The 21,853-nt window shown below is 40.2% G+C and overlaps 1 protein-coding gene across 4 annotated transcripts in view; it reads right to left on the reverse strand.

Annotated features, from left to right (window-relative positions):
* CNKSR2 (connector enhancer of kinase suppressor of Ras 2) overlaps nucleotides 1-21,853 on the reverse strand; it is a gene marked incomplete at both ends in the record, with an annotated part of 208,891 nt that overhangs the window by 98,374 nt on the left and 88,664 nt on the right. The gene's annotated exons all lie outside the window — the stretch shown is intronic.

A 21,853-nucleotide genomic window follows, 5' to 3' on the forward strand; every position in this document is an offset into this window, starting at 1 on the left:
AAAAATCAGGTCTCATTTTCCAAATATTATTATACTTTTGTAGAAGATATGCTGTTTGTCCAAGGTTTAAAGTGTATAACAAAGATTAAAGTATAAAATCTGCCTTATCGTGTAGAATAGATTTGAATATAGTATAGTGAAATGTAATGGAGACACACATAAAAATGGAACAGATATACATCAGTATGAACATAAAAATGTACATCAAGAATTTAAAGAAGAAAATAGAGCTTCCCCTATATACTTCATTTGGCTAAATAGAGAAACACTTGAAATATTTACTAAAATATATTATTCTATACACCAGACAAGCAAGTAAAAATCAGCACTATTTTTTTGTCCTGATGAATAGGAAGAGAGAAAAATCTCAAGCAAAAAGTATTAAATTCCTCTTGACTCTTAAAACATTTTCACTGGAGAGTACATAATTAGCAGCCATATAATGCTATCTATCATAAATTATTTTCATTAAATAGGAGAGGGGAATTTATTGATGTGCTTCTCCATTATGATTAAAACCACTTTAAGGTACATAAGCAACACATGGAGTACAGAATTCACCTAAATTTGTGAATTATTTGTTTTTTGTGGGTTTCATTTGTTTTCATCATTATGAATTTTTATAATGTATAAAATTACATTAGCATTTGAGCAATCTTTTTAGAAAGACTTAGACTGACTTCAGTTAGGAGAAGATTGTTTTCAACAGCCAGAGTGATGCAAAATGGCATAGCCTTCTAGCTTCTTTTGCAGAAACCCCAATGAATCAAAATGCCCCCCCACACACATACACAACCACACACAAACCCAAACCTGTTGACTGGGCTACTAGCAACTGTACTGTATATAGCTAGTCATTAGGATTAAAGTTAGAGTTCACACTTCACACTTTCTACCTTAAGTAATTGAAAAGGTTTAAAAAGAAGTCAATGTCAGATGGAGCTGATAAGCTAAAATTCATACTAACAAAGCACTGGTTTCATCTGAACCACATAGTAACCCCAGATAATAAAGTCTCTTTTAGGTCCATATTAGAATAATTTAAATATTTGAACATTTTCAATTTTAGCCTATCTTCACAATAATCAAAACAGGAGTTGACTGAAGCTGAAATCAGTATATTGCCACAGAGACAGTTAAAATGGGAATTATCAGACTAGGCAGAGAAAATGTGTTGTTTGCACCATTTAAGCCTCAAATAACAATTTTGTCTCCAGGAACACCCCCAAAGCTGAGTCCCAATCCTTTGGGAACATACTAGATCCTATTCCCTAGACAGATGAATGGCCCTTCAACATTATTTCCATCTTGTCTTACATTTTTGACTTGCTTCTATAAACATTAACTATCCATTCTGGTGACAGAAAGAAGAGATGAATCTGGTTAAGCATGGAAGATACGTTATGATAGAGCTGCTGCTAGAAGGTAAAAAGACGCTTTTAGTTGGATTATATGCTCCTAATCAACAACAAGCTGACTTTTTTAGCTTACTTCATACAAAGCTTACCCAGTTGGATTATAAATCTTTTATTTTTATGGGGGATTGGAATGGTGTTTTGGATGTACAGATGGACAAGGCTGGAGCTTTTAAGCGCGTCCCAAGTCATGCTAGACTGCCTAAATCCTTTTTTGAAATGAAGGATGACTTGGAACTGCGAGATATCTGGCGCGAGAGACATTTGCAGGAAAAGGATTATACTTTTTATTCTGACAGACATCAATCTTTTTCCAGGATTGATTTTATTTTGTTGACTAATGATTTTTTTTTAAGGACCAAAAAGGTGAAGATTTGTGCAAGAACTATCTCTGATCATAGTCCAGTTTGGCTAGAGATTGATAAGGAGAATAGAGACAGGCGCTCATGGCGCGTAAACGAGAATTTGTTTAGAAATCAGAGAAATGTGGAAGAATGTAAACAGCGGATGAAGGATTTTTTTGAAATTAATATGAATAAGGGCACCTCTATGGACATGGTTTGGGATGCTAGCAAGGCCTATATGAGAGGGGTGTTGATATATATGAATAATAAACATAGACGTGCTGTGGAAGCTAGGAGGAAAGAACTGGAGAATGAAATAAAGGAAAAAGAAAAGGCTTTGATTTTGAATTCAGAGGATGTGAAGACTAAGGAGGCTATTAAACTGTTAAGAGGACAATTTGATAAATTAATGGCTGACCAAGTGGCAACCAATTTGCGGTTTGCCAGGCATAATACTTTTTGCAACGCTAATAAACCAGGTAGATGGTTAGCTTATAGACTGAGAAAAAAACAAAGGGCTTCTAATATAGACAAAATTGAGTATAAAGGAAGGGTTGTGTTTCAACAGGATCTTATCAAGGATGCTTTTGTGGATTTTTATTCTAAATTATATGCTAAGGAGAAGATTAATGAAAAAGACATTGATATATATTTGGAGAATGCTAGCATCCCGGTTCTTACGCAAATACAAAAAGAGGAGATTAACCAATTAATTACAGAAGAAGAAATTTTTACAGCAATTAAGGAATTGAAGGTGGATAAAGCACCAGGTACGGATGGTTTGTCTGCGGCTTACTACAAAAATTTACAATTAGAGATGATCAAACCGTTAAAGGAACTGTTCCAGACAATCCAGAGGGGGGGAAAGGTGCCACCGTCCTGGAGAACAGCTTTTATTTCTTTGATTCCGAAGGAAGACCAAGATGTTACTCAAGTTAAAAATTATAGACCGATATCACTATTAAATATAGATTACAAGATATTTGCTAAGGTTTTGGCTAATAGACTGATGAGGGTTCTGCAACAGGTGATTCATGGGGACCAAATGGGGTTTATTAGTGGTAGACAAATGAAAAATAATGTGAGGCATATAGTTGATGTGTTAGAGTTTTTGGAAAGGAACAACCAGATCCCTGCGGTGCTAATTTTTCTAGATGCTGAAAAAGCTTTTGATCAATTGAATTGGCAATTTTTGATGAAAGTTTTAGATAAAATGGATTTTGGGGAAAAATTTTTACAACCGATTAGGGCATTATATCAAAAACAAACTGCCCGAATTATAGTTAATAATAGTCTGACAGAAGCATGTAATATTGAGAAGGGCACAAGGCAAGGGTGTCCGTTATCGCCCTTGTTATTTGTGTTAACATTAGAGATATTATTGGTTAAAATACGGAATTCGGAAAAAATTAAGGGGATACAAATTAGAGATCAGGATTATAGATTGAGAGCATTTGCAGATGATCTGGTTGTTACAGTGACCCAGCCAGAGAACTCTGTTGTGGACCTGATGGAGATAATAACACAATATGGGAAGGTTTCTGGATTTAAAGTTAATATACAGAAAACCAAAATTTTGGCCAAAAATATGACAGTTTCGCAAAAGGCTCTCTTAGAAGGATTAACTGGATTTGTGATTGTTAAAAGGGTTAAATATTTGGGGGTGCTTTTGTCGCCCTCTAATACAAAGTTATATAAAAATAATTATGAAAAATTATGGGGGAAAATTCAAAAAGAATTGGAGAGTTGGGAAAAATTGCAATTGTCTTTGTTGGGACAGATTGCAGCAGTGAAAATGAATGTCCTGCCTAAATTTTTATTTTTATTTCAAATGATACCGATTCTTAAGAAAGATTCTAATTTGGAGGAATGGCAGCGAGGTATCAATAAATTTGTCTGGGCAGGGAAAAGGCCACGAGTTAAACTTAAGATTATGCAGGATACCCGTGAGAGAGGTGGTCTTAAAATGCCTAATTTTAAACTATATTATGAAGCTGCTGCATTAGCAGGAATAAGTGATTGGATTAATTTGACACAAGAGAGATTATTAAATCTTGAGGGCCACGATTTGTTGTTTGGCTGGCATGCATATCTGTTGTATGACAAGAAGGTAGACAATGTGTTTAGAGTGCATATTTTAAGACAGGCATTGTTGAGAGTTTGGAAGAAGTATAGACATAAGTTAGATTGCAAGATACCACTGTGGGCAATTCCAAAACACGCAATAGAAAATATACATGCTGGTTTCAAACATGATGTGACTACGTACAAGGAGATCCTAAGCTTGGAAAGAAATGTTTGGTGTTTGAAATCATATAGCCTCTTGCGAGAAGAGAAGGTTGTTCAAAATTGGTTTCAATATACTCAGTTACGGGCCAGGTGGAAAGAAGACCAGAAAAATGGTTTTACAATGACTGATGAAAATTTGATAAAGCAAATCAGAAATCAGGGATCAGCACATATTAAACGGATATATCTTGCGTTGATAGAGATTGATTCAGAAACAGAACTTGTTAAGGATTGTATGATAAAATGGGCCCAAAATATCCAGGAAGTTATCACAATGGACACGTGGGAAAAGATATGGGTGAGGAATGTAAAATTTACACAAGCTCAAAATCTAAGAGAGAATTTTTACAAAATGTTTTATAGATGGCATTTAGATCCTAAAAAGCTTGCAAGTATGTATCCGAATTATCAGCCTAAATGTTGGAGGTGCGGTGATGAAGACGCAACATATTTTCATATATGGTGGACTTGTAAAAAGGTTAAGGCCTTTTGGATAAAAGTCTGGTGGAACATGCAGAAGATTTTTAAACAGAGGATAAAGTTTTGTCCGCAACTTTTTTTGTTGGGAATAATTATAAATGCTACAGTTGTGGACACTAAGTTGATGTTGAATTTAATTACGGCAGCAAGACTCTTGATAGGTCAGTACTGGAAGAAAGAGGAACTGCCGACTATAGGAGAATGGACTTTAAAGGTTTCTGACCTGGCTGAGATGGCGAAGATTTCGGCCTATTTGAAAGATCACTCGCAAGAACGCTATATTATGGAATGGAGAAAATGGATTGAGTTTATCCAGAACAAGTATAGGGTTAAGAAGTTTCATGTAGCATTTGAATAAGTCTTCTTTCTTTTCTTCTTTTTCTATTTTTGTTTTCTATATATATTTAATATTACTAAGGTTTGTTTTATCCTATATAAGCTAGAGAGTGATGGATTTTAGAGTTTATGGTTGTTAGTATATGGTTGTTTATGATTGTTTTTTTATATATACCTTGTATTTAGCTCTGGGAAGTCGGGGGGGGAGGGGGGGAGGGGGGAGAGGTAGGGGGGGAGGGAGAAGGGGGGATTTTTTTTAAAGAAAAAATTGTATGTTAAAACTTTTCAATAAAAAAAAAAAGAAAGAAGAGATGAATCTGGCTGTCATCTACATATGAACGACTCTACAATTCACAGGTAATTTTCCTTGACTCTGAATAGCTTTTCAAGCAATAGTACATGATTTCACAACAAATTTTCCTCATTTTCGTGTAGCATCCCAGTATGCAGGTAGTCCTTGACTTATGACCACAATTGGGACTGGAATTTCCTTCACCAATTTTACAATATATTTTGCCTTGGTCATTAAGTGAATCTGGGTTCTCCTATTACTTGGCTTGTTGGAAGCCCCCTGGGAAGGTCACAAATGGTGATCATGTGACCCAGCTGTAACTGTTTTAATCCATTGTAAATTCATGCCAGTTGCCAAGTGCCCTGATTTTGATCACATGACCACAGGTATGTAGTAAGTATCCTAATCACTTAATATCATTTAATATAATGTTACACTTTCATTTTATTGATAAAACAAACAATGGTTACCCAAAAGAAGCTATAAGAAAATATCATAGACACACTCACAAACAAGAAATACACAATATAAATAGATCCCATTTAATAATACTATGATATTGTATTGGAAACAGACTAGCTGCTATGAAAACTGCATGCTTTCCCATAGATTAATTCTGGTACATGATTAATGTGGCACTGGTAACAATGATAAAATGTATCTTTACTTAAATCATAATTTATGTGTTAGAGCAGATTTATTTCCTGCTATTTTTCATTTCTTTTTCATCAATAATGCACAGTAAAATTTATTATAGGTTTAAGATAATTTGTGTCCTAGGAATTATATTATATAAGTAAAGTAGTCAAATTTACAAAAACAGAGTTGAGCAGGCTGAATTAACAAATTAAAATTCTACTTCTTAACAATGTAAATGCATTGCACATAAGTTATTAAACTTATTTTATAAAGATATTTCCAGAAAACCTTTTGGGATTGATTACCATGGAGCCACCAGCCCCAGATTGTTTTTTATTATATGTATGGGACGCGGTGGCTCAGTGGGTTAGGACGCTGAGCTTGTCGATCAGAAGGTCGGCAGTTTGGCGGGTCGAATCCCGAGTGCCGCGTAACAGAGTGAGCGCCTGTTACTCGTCCCAGCTTCTGCCAACCTAGCAGTTCGAAAGCACGTAAAAATGCAAGTAGAAAAATAGGGACCACTATGGTGGGAAGGTAACAGCGTTCCATGCGCCTTTGGTGTCTAGTCATGCCGGCCACATGACCACGGAGACGTCCTCGGACAAGCGCTGGCTCTTCGGCTTTGAAACGGAGATGAGCACCGGCCCCTAGAGTTGGAAATGACTAGCACGCATGTGCGGGGGAACCTTTACCTTTACCTTTATTACATTGTATAATAGTTGGTTGCACAGTCAAGCAGATATTTAAACTGGATTTGTCATTTTTATCCATCTATTGAGCTGGGAAAGGCACTTATTTTATGATGATGTTAAAGGTATCATCATAGACTATAAGCTGTTCCTAGGAAATATGCATTTGCAATTAATTGATGATGATTTTGTCAAGGCCTTATTATTAATAATAACATGTATATGCTGCCTAACTCACATAATAAATTAACAGTTTGGTATATTCCATATTATTAAGAGTCCTAATCAATTTCAGTAATAGGTGAATCTTTTAAAAAACAAATAAAAAACAAAACTGAAATATAACTTTATAAAATTCTGTTTAAGTTTGTGCTTGTTCCATTTTCAGATACAATTAAGAAACAGAGAAATACTATGTTCAATGTCAGTAAGAATACAAATATGGAAAATTCTGTTCCTTTACCCAATATTACAGATGGGAAAAAAATCCCATTCCATTATAGCACACTTGTTTTTAAATCTTAAACTGGTATTGATTAAGATCAAATATATTTTCATAAACTGGTTGAAAGAAATGGGAGATGCTGCTAATCATCTGTAGAATAATGAAACTATGCTTACATTCAAAGGTATAGAGCAAAACAAAGCTTAGGAAGAATACATTTCCACAGGCATCATTCCTACCATAAGAATAGCATGTTGTCCATTTAAAGAAACAGAATGTAAGGAAAACATTTTCATTCAAGTCATCAACCAGCCCTGTATTATTGCTCCTTTTTTGCTCCCCAACTTACCATGAGAGAAGGTTTCAGTCAATCTATAGATAATCACAACACATTGCAAGTAACATAGGTAGATATGCAGCTAAAGGTGTATTACTCAGTTCTCATATCAATAGAAACTATTTATCAATCAATCACATATCTATTCAGTATATATGGCTGCCCATCTATCCAAAAAAACTCTGGGTGGCAAAAGAAGATAAAAACAAAGAATTCCATTAAGCAAACAAGAATCCTGAAACAAATAACAAATAAAACTCTATTCAGGCTCAGTAAAACCACAAAACCATTAATCACATGAATACACACAGCCCTATTAATATCCCGACTTGAACAACTGAGTCTAGTAGTCTTGACAAGATGGCGGACGTGCAGGCGGATCTGTTTGAGTGAGCTCTGCAAGTCTCAGAAAATAGGTGTCCTAGGAGCCCCCCAGGGGTGTTTACACCCTCTGGGTTGGGGGGATAGTGAGCGCAATTGTTTAGGCAGCTGAAGGATGAAGGTTTTGGACTCCGTTAGCTGCCAGCTCTGCCGTTTTTTCGACTGGATGTTGGCGGCGCCTACCTGCTCTCTCGGGCGTTTTTCAGGTCGTTTTCGCGGGCCTGGTGGTTGCGGCGGCCGGCGGCTTCGGCAGCGGCGTCTTCGGCGGTGTCGGACCCGGCGTTCACGGGGGGTCCCTGGCTGCTGGCGGCCCTGGTGGCCTTGGCGGAGGCGTTTCAGGCCGTTCCGGGCCGCTTCTGTGGCCGGCTTGGTCTTTCGCGGCTCTCCCTCGGCTATGGCGACGGCGGCGTTGTTGGTACGTTCCGGAGACGACGGGGACGGCGGCGGCGGCGGCGTTCTCCGGGGCCGTCCTGGGCCTGCCTTTCCATCGACCGTTCGCTGGGCGTCCTCGGCGGTTGCGGAGCTGGCCTTCGGATGGTCCCTCGCTTCTGGCGGTTTCGGTGGAGGCGTTTCGGGCCGTTCGGGCCGCTCCTGTGGTCGGCCTCGTCTCCCTCGGCTGTGGCGGCGGCGGCGTTCCTGGCTCGCTTGGATGGCGACGGGGATGGCGGCGGCGGCGGCGTTGTGCCGGGGCCGCTTTAGACCTCCCTTTCCATCGATTGTTTATTCTCGGCTCCATCAGCGTCCTGGCGGCGGCAGCAATGGCGGCGGCGTCTGCAGCAACGCTCCGGTGGTGGCGGTGGCCCTGGTGGCTCAGCGGTGACGCTGTAATCAACTTATTGTTTCCTCTGCCTGCTTTGCTCTTTTTGGATGGCCTGGTACTCTTACTGCTGTTGGTGGCCTCGAGGGTTCCTGGGCTAGCCGGTTAATGCCGGTGGATCCCAGTGGAGCCCAGTGGTCCCTTGGAAGATCTATGTTTCCCGTGACACCAGTTGTGACTCTGGTTGGTGCCATTGGATTTGTGGACCTAAAAGAACTAGATAATTTGGAAGACCCCAATGATTGCAGAATTGGCCATGATCAACTTTTTCGAAGGACAGAGCAGCGGAGGATTTGGCCACCTAGTAGTGCAGACTTTGATGATGTAATACACTATTTCATCCCTGCCTTCGGACTGTTCTCTATTGCCATTCACATATCGGCCCCAAAGGATTCAGAGTCCCCTGGGTACTGGCCACAGTGAGAGGGTGGCCTGAACTTACATCTGCTGCCCCTAGAGGTGAGAGCTCTGGGGGACATGCTGTACCCAGGATGGATGTTTCGGACTATTTCCCCCTGGTATAGGCTTTCCAACTGTCGTGAGAGGGCGGTGGTTGGCCTGTCCTGGGGTGACACCCAGCTGAGTGGCAGTGGCTGGGTGGAGGCTCGGGACATCTATTTGCTCTCTGTTTGGTTCCTCCTTAAATCAACTGATTATGGACTGCCTATATCTGGACTGCTTTATGCCTTGTTTTAGGTACTCCTCTACGGACTTGCTCGCCCTCAGGGGTGCTCCCCCTTCCTGGAGGCGGCCCGCCTTTCCAGCCGAGCATAATCTCGAGGAAGGTCCCATCTATTGGGATCCTGAGAGATGGCCGGGCACGGTTATGGGCCTCCGACGTAAACCTAACAGGAGGTCCTTGATTTGTTTTCTGTCAAAATTTTTTCGGGGGTTAGGGAGGAGGGAGGGTTCTTTTTTTGGTTGTTTGGACGAGGGGGGCAGTCCAACTACCTTTGTTCAGGCTAGTGCTGAGGCTGATCGCGGAGGGGAGGAGCGGGGGTCGGCTGCTTCTGGGGCTCCAGGGCCAGTCGTGGGATGGTCCATTCCCACGACGATAGGGAATGGCAGCAGGTGTAGGAACAGAGGGCCGTATCGGTCTCAGGGAAGGCCTCTCCGCTGCTTACAAGCGGTGAGGCACTCCGACCCTCTGGTTCCGCCCCGAGGTCCCGGGAGTGAGGATGTGCAGCCTCCTGAGCTCCGGCTGGTGTATTTGAATGCCAGGTCGGTCGTTAATAAGGCTCCTCTCATTCGAGACTTGGTCGAGGGTGAGCAGGCTGACCTGGCTTGCATCACGGAGACCTGGTTGGGCCCAGAGGGCGGTGTTCCTCTGGTTGACCTTTGCCCACCAGGTTTCCGGGTGCTGCACCGGCCTCGGGCTCAGGGTAGGGGTGGGGGAGTGGCTGTTGTTGTGAGGGAGACCTTGTGTCCGCGGGAGGCCACCGTTCCCCAGACAGTCGGGTGTGAGTCTCTCTTTTTGAGATGCGGCCCTGGTGCGCAGTTGGGCTTGCTGCTGGTGTACCTTTCGCCTAGTCACGCAGCAGCAGCCCTGCCTGAGCTGCTTGATGTCCTCTCTGGGCTGGTGGTTGAGTTCCCGAAACTTATAGTTTTGGGGGACTTCAACCTACCATCGCTGGGAGGATCATCTGAGTTGGCTCGGGAGTTCATGGCTTCCATGACGGCCATGGACCTGACGCAAGTAATTACGGGACCGACTCATGAAGGAGGCCACACCCTTGACCTTGTTTTCTTGTCTGGACGGTGGTTAGATGATCTTGGTGGGGGCTTTCCAATTATTATGCCCCTGTCATGGACCGATCATCATCTCCTGCGGCTGGTCTTCCGTTTTGCCACCCCCCGCCGTGGGTGCTTGGAACCACTTAAATGGTACCGCCCCAGACGCTTAATGGATCCCCAGAGGTTCCAGGCGGCGCTGGGGTCCCCACCTGCCTCCCTCGCTCACAGCTCGGCCGAGGCCTTAGTGGAAGCCTGGGAAAGGACGGCCACTGAGGCCCTTGACCGAGTTGTACCCTTGCGGCCCCTGACCCGGTGCAGATCCCGCCGGGCTCCATGGTTTTCTGCGGAGCTCCGGGAGATGAAGCGTCGGAGACGGGGCCTAGAGAACGGTTGGAGGTCCAGCCGATCCGAACCCGACCGATTGCGACTAAGAGCCTTTATTAGGTCTTATCTCGCTGCAATTAGGGAGGCGAGGTCCAACCACTTCGCCACCCTTATTGCGTCCGCAGATAATCGCCCGGCTGCCCTGTTTGGGGTGACTCGCTCCCTCCTAAATCAGGAGGTGAGGGAGGATCCCTTGCAGGGACGTGCCGAGGAGTTTAACCAACATCTGTCGGACAAAATCGCTCGGATTCGGACCGGTTTGGACTCTGACTGGGCAGAGTCTGACGATCAGGACACGGGTGGTCTTGTCGATATCATCTGGGAGGAGTTTGATTCTGTGACTCCGGAGGAAGTGGACAGGATCATGGGGAGGCTGAGCACCACCACATGTTTACTGGACCCGTGCCCTTCCTGGCTGGTTTATGCAGCCCGGGAGAGGACACGCAGCTGGTTCCAGGCAGTTATATCGGCTTCTTTGAGTGAGGGTATCTTCCCCACCGTCTTGAAGGAGGCGGTGGTGAGGCCTCTCCTCAAGAAGCCTGCTCTGGACCCGGCTGTATTGAACAACTTTCGTCCTGTCTCCAACCTTCGCTTTCTTGCGAAGGTTGTTGAGAGTGTGGTGGCGCATCAGCTCCCTCTGGTCCTGGATGAAGCGGATTATCTAGACCCGTACCAATCGGGTTTCAGGCCCGGGCACAGCACGGAGACGGCATTGGTCGCGCTGGTGAATGATCTCTGGAGGGCTCGGGACAGGGGGCATTCCTCTGTCCTAGTCCTATTAGACCTCTCGGCGGCTTTCGATACCATCGACCATGGTATCTTGCTGCGGCGTCTCAGGGGATTGGGAGTGGGAGGCACAGTTTTACAGTGGTTCTCCTCCTATCTCTTGGGACGTTCGCAGTCGGTGTTGGCAGGGGGGCAGAGGTCGACCGCGAGGTCTCTCATTTGTGGAGTTCCTCAGGGGTCGGTCCTCTCGCCTCTCCTGTTCAACATCTACATGAAGCCGCTGGGTGAGATCATTCGTGGCTTTGGAGTTGGGTATCATCAGTACGCTGATGATACCCAACTTTTCTTTTCGACCCCAAACCACCCCAGTGATGCCCTCAACGTGATGTCCCGTTGCCTGGAGGCGGTTCGGGTCTGGATGGGGAGGAACAGACTCCAGCTCAACCCCGACAAGACTGAGTGGCTCTGCATATCTTCATCCCGGGTTTATTCGGACATTCCACCTCTAGCTATGGGGGGTGAATTATTGCCCCCCGTAGATAGGGCTCGCAACTTGGGGGTCCTCCTAGATTCACGGCTCACCTTGGAAGATCATATAGGAGCCGTGACTAGGGGGGCCTTCGCACAGGTTCGCCTGGTGCGTCAGTTGCGGCCCTATCTTAGCCGGGATGATCTATGCACGGTCACTCATGCGCTCGTGTCCTCTCGTCTGGACTACTGCAACGCTCTCTACATGGGGCTGCCCTTGAGGACCACTCGGAAGCTCCAACTGGTACAGAATGCAGCCGCGAGAGTGGTGTTGGGAGTCTCCCGATACTCCCACGTTACACCTCTGCTCCGTGAGCTGCATTGGTTGCCAGTTGTCTTCCGGGTGAGATTCAAGGTACTGGTAACGGTATTCAAAGCACTCCATGGCATGGGGCCGGAGTACCTCAGGGAACATCTGCTGCCGGCATCAAGCTCCCTGCGCCCTGTGCGTTCCCACAGAGAGGGCCTCCTCAGGGTGCCACCGATCAGAGAATGTCGATTGGTGGCCCCCAGGGGGAGATCCTTCTCTGTGGGCGCTCCGGAGCTGTGGAATCAGCTACCGGTAGAGCTCCGGACGGCGCCCGATCTTCGCTCCTTTCGTCGCGATCTCAAGACATTTTTGTTTGTACAAGCCGGCCTAGCCTGAGGGGGGTTGTGTTGGGGTTGTTTTATCTTTCGCTTTTTAATTTTTCTGGGGGTTTTTAGCGTTGTATCTATATTGTTTTTAACTAGGGCAATTGTTTAATCTTTTTTAATGTTTGTATTTGCTATTTTATTCTGCCCTGTGAACCGCCCTGAGTCCTTAGGGAGAAGGGCGGTATATAAATGTTATTAAATTAAAATTAAATTAAATTAAATTAAAATTAAATTAAATTAAAATTAAATTAAATTAAAATTAAATTAGTAGCTTTATGAAGATAAAAATCTCTTTCATCCAAACAGTCCCCAAACAAGCTGAATAACTTAGTTTGTATATGCAAGGGCATGCAAAACATTGGCGTCTTGATCTGTTGTAGTAGAAAAGTATGTATTGTAAACTTTACTGCACAAATTGTAACAGCACCTTGCATACAGGGTTCACAGAATAAGCATGTGTATGGGTTACAAAAAGCAGCTATATAGCCAATGGCAAGGTGCATTTGTTTGTTCGTCTATCAATACTATATTTATTTATTATAAAAAGTATAACATTGTTCTTTCCTACTAGTGACAAAGGAAATGGACTTCTTTTTCAAAATAAATAAGAAAGAAGAGACGTCGCTTCAAAATGTGTGGGACACAGCTAAAGCATATTTCAGAGGGCTGGCTATAACCTATACTGTTAAAAAGAATAAAGAAAGAAAACAACAGTAGTTAAAGTTGAAGGAAGAATTTAGAAAATTAGAAATAGAAATAGACCCACAAAAGAAAATACTTAAAAAGCAAATGGAGATAATAAAACATAAACTAAACCTAGTAGAGCAGAAAAGTAATGGCTCAACAGATTAAAAGGGCTAAACAGAACTTTTTTGAAAATGCCAATAAGCCGGGGAGATGGTTTGCATATAGATTGAAAAAAGAAAGAGAAAAAACTGATGAAGTCAAAAGGTGAATTACAGTTTCAAAATGACACAATTTAAAAATTATTAAAGACTTATTAAAGGGAGGGGGGATTGTTAAAGATAAAATGTATTCTAAAACTTTTCAATAAAAAAAAAGACTTTTACGAGATACTTTACAACACAGTGGAAATTTCAAAGGAAAAAATACAGCAGTACCTAAAAAAGTAGATTTACCAAAAATTCCAGAGACTATTCAAAACATATTAAATGGAAAAATATCAATGATGGAGATTACAGAGGCCATAAAAAGGGGGGGGAAAGGGGAAAAAAAAGACAAGACTCCGGGCCCAGATGGATTACCTGCAGAGCTTTACAAATCATTACAAGATATACTAAGCCCAATACTGAAAGAACTGTGTAATGAAATACTTTTGGAGGCTAAAATACCAAATACATGGACTGAAGCTAACATCTCTTTAATACCTAAAAAAGGTATTAAATAAAAAATTACAGACCAATAAATGTAGATTATAAAATTTTCACCTCAATAATAGCAGAAAGATTAAAGAAATTTCTGACCGAATTTATACATACAGACCAAAATGACTTTCTACCTAAAAGACAGATTAAAAAATAACTTAAGAATGATCCTAGATGTTTTAGAGTACTATGAAATTCATCCAGGGAAACAGATGGCTTTAATATTTCTAGATACACAGAAAGCGTTCGACAACATAAATTGGCAATTTATGTTCCAGCAGCTAGAGGAGAAAACTTTATAAACGTAATTAAAACAATTTATTATAAACAATCAGCCAAAGTAATTGTAAATGGAGATTTTACAGAAAACTTTGCCATTAAAAAAGGCATAAGACAGTTATTTATATTAACACTGGAAGTATTGAATAGAAACATCAGGCAAGATATAGAAATTAAAGGACTGGAGATAAAAGATGAAAAATACAAACTACAAGCATTTGCAGACGACTTGGTTTTTATATTGGAAGAACCGCCTGAAACAAGCTTTAAGCTTATGGATAAAATAGAAGAATTTGGAGAAGTGGCAGGGTTGAAAATAAACAGAGAAAAGACTAAAGTGCTAACTAAAAATTTAACAGAAAAACAAAATATGCAACTAGCAAAAAAACCCTTCATATAATCAAAAAAGTTAAATATTTGGGAATTTATTTAACAGCAAGATGTGCAACAATAAAAGGACAATTATGTAAGATTGTTAAAACAAATAAAATTGGATCTGGAAAAGTGGAAAAAAATTACAACTCTCAATGCTGGGAAGAATAGCAACAGTGAAAATGAATATCGTAAATACTCTTTTTTATTTCAAATGATACCTACAAGACTGGGAAAAACCTTTTTTCATTAACTAAATACAACAATACTGAAATTTTTTTGGAAAGGAAAAAAAGCTAGAATTAGACTGAAAATGTTACAAGAAGCAAAAGAAAGTGGAGGATTCGGACTGCCAGACTGGATGCTATACCACCAAGTAACTATATTAACGTGGGTAAAAGAGTGGATAATAATAGAGATAAAAGACTATTATACCTAGAGGGGCATGACCTACAACTTGGATGGCATGCCTTTCTGTGGTATGGGAAGAATAAAATACATAGATACTTTCAAAACCACTTTATAAGAAATGCACTTCTTCTAGAATGGGATAAATAAAAGCGAAAATCTATATTAAAATACCTGGATGACTTTCAACAATGGAAGCATTCGCTTACCCAAATTTAATTAACTACGAGAAAATTGTGAACTATAAAGATATTTTGGACAATGAAGGGAAACTGCAAGATTTACAGGAACAAGGTATTGATTTATCATGGTGGCCATACCTTCAAATTCAAACAAGATATGCAAAAAATGCTAAAACAATGGAATTTTATAATTCAGCACCATTTAATAGTTTAAGGATAAGATAATTGTTGCTGACAGTTCCAACAGAACGTTGCTATTTCCACTTTTGCAGACAGGAATTCCTTGGATAGCCAAGTATATGAATCATGTAGATATTAAGCTATAACTGATTTCATAAGATACAGTTGATATAGTTGGTAGTTACTCAGTATTATTCAAGCCCACTTATAAAGAAATTCTGAGTGGAGAAATTCTTAGTTCTTAGAAGACAAACCAGAAATATCAGCAATGGACTTGCAATCATAACTTTCAAACCAGCTATGGTTATGTATTTTCTAAAAGAGAGAATTCTGGAATAAGGTTATATTTCTTATAATGAAAGATATTATAAACAAAGGCTAAGTTTAATAAATAGTAATTGCAATGTAATTTAGATGATGGAATGCTAATTCATGTGGTGTGGTTATGTCCTGCTATTTCTATATTTTTAGTTGTTGTAAAACAGCTGAGTCTGCTGTAGTCTGGGTATCTCAATACGCAAAACATCCTCATGTTTTTACATCCTGGCTTAACATCTTAATGATTTTTACCATGTGTGAGAGAGATAATATTTTATCACCCTACTATATCTCATTATTAACAATAAAAACAAATGCAAAAGTTGAAATAATATAATTAATCCTACCTCGACTATATAGCATTTTAGCATGTGACTGGAAATTTTAGTTATTCCCACTCGTCTTGGAAGATAGACCAATTACAGCAAAAATAAACAAAATCATTCATTGGTTTTAAAGAGATAAAATATAAAATGTTTTTTTAAAATATTAAACCTTAAAATACATACATTTAACACTGCATAGTTGTTTTTTTAGATTATACCGGTAAATAAATATAATATTTTGTTGCCTAGACTGAAGACAGTAATGAAAGGCTTAGGGCATGCAATCAGTTTTCCTAACTTGTTCATTAAACCTTTGAAATTAAGGTAGCAATACAGAAAAAAAATATTCTAATAGAAATCCTACAGTAGTTGTAGCATATACTTTTTTCTATAGAAACAGCATTTTTTTTCTTGAATAAGAAACCCTTTACAAACTTTTGCCAAAAATCTGAACTTTAAGAGGAGAGCAGTGTTGATCTCCTCTTAGTTTCAATCCACAACATTTCCTTCAATTTTCTCCACCACTGTTACCTTTGCATTTTTAAAAGATTCAGTGAAAGGTAGAGAACATCTCTGTATCTATATTACAGAGCCAATGTGGATTGGTTTGGCATTCACAATAGAATAATTGCTTCCTATTAAAGACTCTTGACCCCCATTTACAACTTAGGAAGACATCAAAAATTCCGGATTTTCCAATTTGGGAAGAAAATTACTCAAAACAATTATACATCCATAACTTATTTATGAAAATGAATTACTACAGTGTTCTTTGTCAATATTTGAGTATTTTTCATGAGAAGGTTGTCTTTTTAATAAATTAAATGTAATAATTTTTTTAAGTTTCATAGTAAATATGAAGTTTATATTGCAATTTTCTCAATTTAAGTCATTTGGTTTGTTGATATTTGTTAAGTATGGAACTTAGTATTTTCATTTTTATTACTGCTATGTGATTATATAATACATTTTATTGGTCTAGATGGATTGTGCAAGAACTAATAAACTTCATTTCTCTACAACTTTATCCATTATCAGACTGTAGCAATTTAAATTCACCAATAATACAGCGATAGACAGCAGTCTTTTTATATTCCTGAATTGTAAAATCCTTACCATCACATTTCAATGGAAATGACATTATTAACAAATGTTTAATAAACATCTCATCTTACAAACATCTGAAAATTCAGTCACATCACTTTTTTTAGCCAAGTTGCAGAAGGTACAGAATATGGATGAAGTTGTTTAATTTTGTGAATGCTTGATCAAGATAATATTCAATGTATCTACCACCCTATTTCAAAGCCTACTAAAGAAACTCCCGTTTAACTCCTGCTAAAGATAGCTATTTTTTTTAATTTTTATGTCTTTACTAAATAAGCATGGAATTGCAATCATATTCCTCTTGATATTGCTTCTCTTAATGTGGCAATAGCCCATCATAGTGCACACAATATGGTTTCTCATTAAATGATAATATTTCAATAAATACATATTGTTAGAGAATATGAAATAAAATTGTCCACAATAGAGATGGTGAGAAAAGTTTATTTCTCTCAAAACCTAAGGAAATAGCATAAAGTTAATTGCTGAACAGAATACAAATTTGTTTACCAAAAATCATTTTGGATACTCATATTATTCATATTATTTAATTGCAAATAGTATCTACAGATCAAATGAAATATATGTATAAATATAAAACGAAGCACAGTAGCAGTTTGAGGCTATATATTTAAACTCTAGATCACGGGTAGGCAACCCGTGGCTCTGGAGCTGCATGTGGCTCTTTCAGCCTTCTCCTGCAGCTCCCAGTTTGCAGAGAGACAGAGACAGAGAGAAGCACTTGCACTTCCCTTCTCTCTCTGTGTCTATGTGTGTGTGTGCGTGCGTGTGTGTGTGTTTGTAACTCGCACTGTCCTCCGAGAAGCTGATGAGCTTATTGAGCAGAGCTCCTACCCAACAGGAAGCAAGAAGAGAGCCAGCCCAATAAGAATGTGTATCAGCTTGTCCAAAACAACGTGAACCCAGCTTGTCAAGTGAGCAGAAGATCGGAGAGAGGGAGAGAGAGGGGGGGGGAGAGAGGGGGGCAGAGAGGGGGAGAGGGAGGGAGGGAGAGAGAGAAGGAAAGTGCAAGTGCCTCTCTCTGTCTTTGTCTCTCTCACTCACACACACACACACACACACACAAACACACTGAGTGGGGGAAGAGGACTGGCAAACCAAGGGCAGAAAGAGAGGGAGAGGAAGAGAAAGAGAAAGGGAAGTGCAAGTGCTTCTCTCTGTCTCTGTCTCTCTCTCACACACACACAACACACAAACACACAGAGTGGGGGAAGAAGACTGGCAGACCAAGGGCAGAAAGAGAGAGAGGGAGGGAGAGAGAGAGAGAAGGGAAACGCAAGTGCCTCTATCTCTGTCTCTCTCTCATTCACATACACACACACCACACACAAACACACTGAGTGGGGGAAGAGGACTGGCAGACCAAGGACAGAAAGAGAGAGGGATGGAGAGCGAGGGAGGGAGGGAGAGAGAAAAAAATAGGAATATATGTGGTTGTCCTTACTGGACTTTTAGTAAAGAACATTTAATGGAATATTTTGATGTGTTTTTTTAATTAAGAGGTGAGGTATGGGGATAATTATGCTGTATTTAAAAATGGTAGATAAGCTACTAAAATTGTTTTTACCTGTTGGGATGAAGGAAAAAGGTTTTTTTCCCTCTTTCTCCTGTCCTTTTCTTCCCCACCCCCTGCCGCATTTTTTTCTTTTCTATTTTTCTGTTTGTAGTTTTTATAGTTTGCACCGGCTTTTTATTTCATAAATATGAGGACTCAAAGAGACATTTGAGTATTTTATTTGAAAGTAACCTTCGACCCAGCGTCTTTTTTTTGGGGACTTCAAAATACTTTTGTTGCATGCAGAAATAAAAATTTGTTTTCTTTGTAGCAGTTCATTGATTTCATAAATGCAGCACACTATAGTTTTTTTATATATAGCATAAAGGTAAAAAACAATCTATGCAGTGTTATCTTCGTTTTAGATGTCAAAAGGGTTTTGCAGTTCCCAGTGTTTTCTTTTCGGTGGGAAACGGGTCCAAGTGGCTTTTTGAGTGTTTTAGGTTGCCTACCCCTGCTCCAGATAAAAGCAAAATTATGATTATTAATAAACAACAAACATCAAAAAATATATCTGGCTATAGATTAAAGGCTATAGCAGTCTTCATTTACAGGAGAGTTATCCAGAGAATTTTCATTCATGAGTCTTATGTTTCTCTTTAAACATTATACTCTCGAGTTATTTTCTTAAGGAAGAGTAATAAAAGGCAGGGTAGGCACTTCCACCCCTGAAACATAGCTTTTTCAATAATTTCTATCAGTAGGTCTATTTGAATTCTTAGATCCTATCACATAAACCGGGGGTGTCAAATTGCCGCCCCATGGGCCGGACGCATCACAACAAAACCGTGCCCACCCCATTGCTGGCAATGGGGAAAAAGTTATGATACGTTGTGTGACATCATGTGAGGTCACAAGTTTGAGATGTCTGACATAAACTCTTTCCCACAAAACAGAAATATTCAGATTGGGAAGTAAATACCGTATTTTTCGGACCATAAGACGCACCTGACCATAAGACGCACCCAGTTTTTAGAGCAGGAAAACAAGAAAAATATTCTGAACCAAATAGTACCGGTATACTAAAATATTTAGGGTTAGGGTTAGGGTTCGGGAAAAGGGATCCTATTGTATTATTGTTGTTGCTGTTGTTTTATTTAAAAAAATAAAGCAAGGAAGGAAGAGGAGTGGGCTTCACAAAAAGGGACTAGAAATGCCAGGGGCAGACACACACACACACAAAAAGGGGAGGGGGAGACAGACAGTCTGGGTCTGTCCAGCCTTTTGATTCTCCTGCTGCAAAAACTCCCAACAATACCTTTGTCCGAAATGCCTCTCGACTCTTTCGAAAGCAATTGGGGAGGTGGGCAGGCGCTGCAGGCTCAAGGGGGGGAAAATGGGTGGCAGGGCTCCGCTTGCACGGCCAGGGAGGTTATGGGGTTTTTTTGAAGACAAAATGGAATTTCCCTTTCAGTGCAGCAGAAAGCCCATCGGTTATCCTGTCAGCATGTGGAGCTAGGGAAATCCTTCATGAAAGAAGCTCACATGTGAGCAATTCCTGCAAGCATTCCTCAGATAATTCATCCACCTACGCAGATCTCTACAGAGCTTGCCCTTTTCTTGCTTGCTTGCTTGGCAGAGCACAGAGCCAGTGATTAAAATCCAGGAACTTCCGAGACAATCTGCATTAAAGCCACCCGCGGGAGTGGGGGGGTCTGATTGGTGCAATGCCTGCCTCCCCCCTCTCCTTCCCTCCCCCCCACCGCGGTCGTCCCCTTTTTCCTTAGAACGGGCGGCATCTCTGGGGTTGCCGCCGACGCAGTCTGCGCCGCAAGCCACAGGCGTTGTATGGGAGGCAAGGGCAGCAGCCGCGGAAGGGCAGTTTTGCAGAGGAGTTAGAAGAGTGTGGCGGCTGCCCACGCCCTGTTCTTGCCAGCCAGACAGGAGGAAGAAAAAAAGGGGGGGTAGGCTGGGTCTCCCTCGCCTTTGCTGGGGTACCACACCTTCGGACCATAAGACGCACCCTCATTTCCCCACTTTTGGGGGGGGAAGTGCATCTTATGGTCCGAAAAATACAGTATATGCCAAAAATCTGCAACATGATATGAAAGAATAATAATTTAAAATACAATAACTTTAAGACTACAAACGTTTGAAATAATTATTGCAACTGCAGTTTATTTGCCAAAAAGGAAAAAAAGCAATGATTGCATGAACAACAAAAGGACAATGATTTCCCTGAAAAGCGAATGTAGCAATAATTTTCAGAAAAACCATGCATTTCTTCTGTAATTTCAATTTTAACAAATGAAGGCTGTAGTGAATATTTTAAGATGGAAACACTAGAAATTCACATCAACAGAATTGGGATATAACATCATAATACTCCAGATATTTCCAGGAGTAAAATTACTAATAATTGGCAGCTGATATCTAACCTGATTTAGTTATATAAAAGATTTATTTGACAACCTGAAACCAGCTGAACTCTAAGTAGTTTACCAAATTTATTAATAGATACTGAAACAAAACAAAATGATTAAAATAATAACAAAAATATCAAGCAAAAAATATAACATTGTAAGAAGGGGAAATGCTAATACAGTTAAATCCTAAAGACCGTCTAGAGAACCATGTCTTAATTTGCTTTCAGAAGGCCAGGAACCATGGAATTTGCATTGATTTGCTTTTCCTTAGTATAGTAGTAGCCATATGGACATTTATAAGAAGCTTGAAAAAGTATTTTTTTAAAAAGATATAAGTACTATACATAAATATATCATCTGGATATATTTGTAGCATTTTAGAACACAAATTATGCTTATGTTATAAGAGACGTATGTGTCACCTTCATACTGTCTTGTATTAAATAACAACTGTGGTTATAATATTCAGCCAGAATATTATAAATAATTCTGGCTGAATATTATAAAAATACCTTTATATAGTTTTTTTAAAAAAACAACTGTTTTAATGCCATTATTTATATAGGTGTTATTGTCTTATTTGGGGATAAAACTTTCATTCATGATTGTTCTTATTTTTTCTTTTGTGCACAGTTCTGGCTCCTCTCGGAGGCAGAGCAGTATAACAGCAAAGCAACATAATATTTGCATATGTAGATTAATTATGTACAGGTAGTTCCCAACCTATGACCACAATTGAGAATTAAAATTTTTGTTCCTAAGCAAGGCAGTTGTTAAGTGAGCTGCACCCCTTTTTATGACCTCTTTTGCCATAATCATTAAACAAATCACTGGAGTTATTAAGTGAATCTGGCTTCCCATTGACTTTGCTTGTCAGAAGCC

The sequence above is a fragment of the Vipera berus genome (genome assembly GCF_964194415.1).
Source record: "Vipera berus genome assembly, chromosome: 4".
Taxonomy (NCBI): Eukaryota; Metazoa; Chordata; class Lepidosauria; order Squamata; family Viperidae; genus Vipera; species Vipera berus.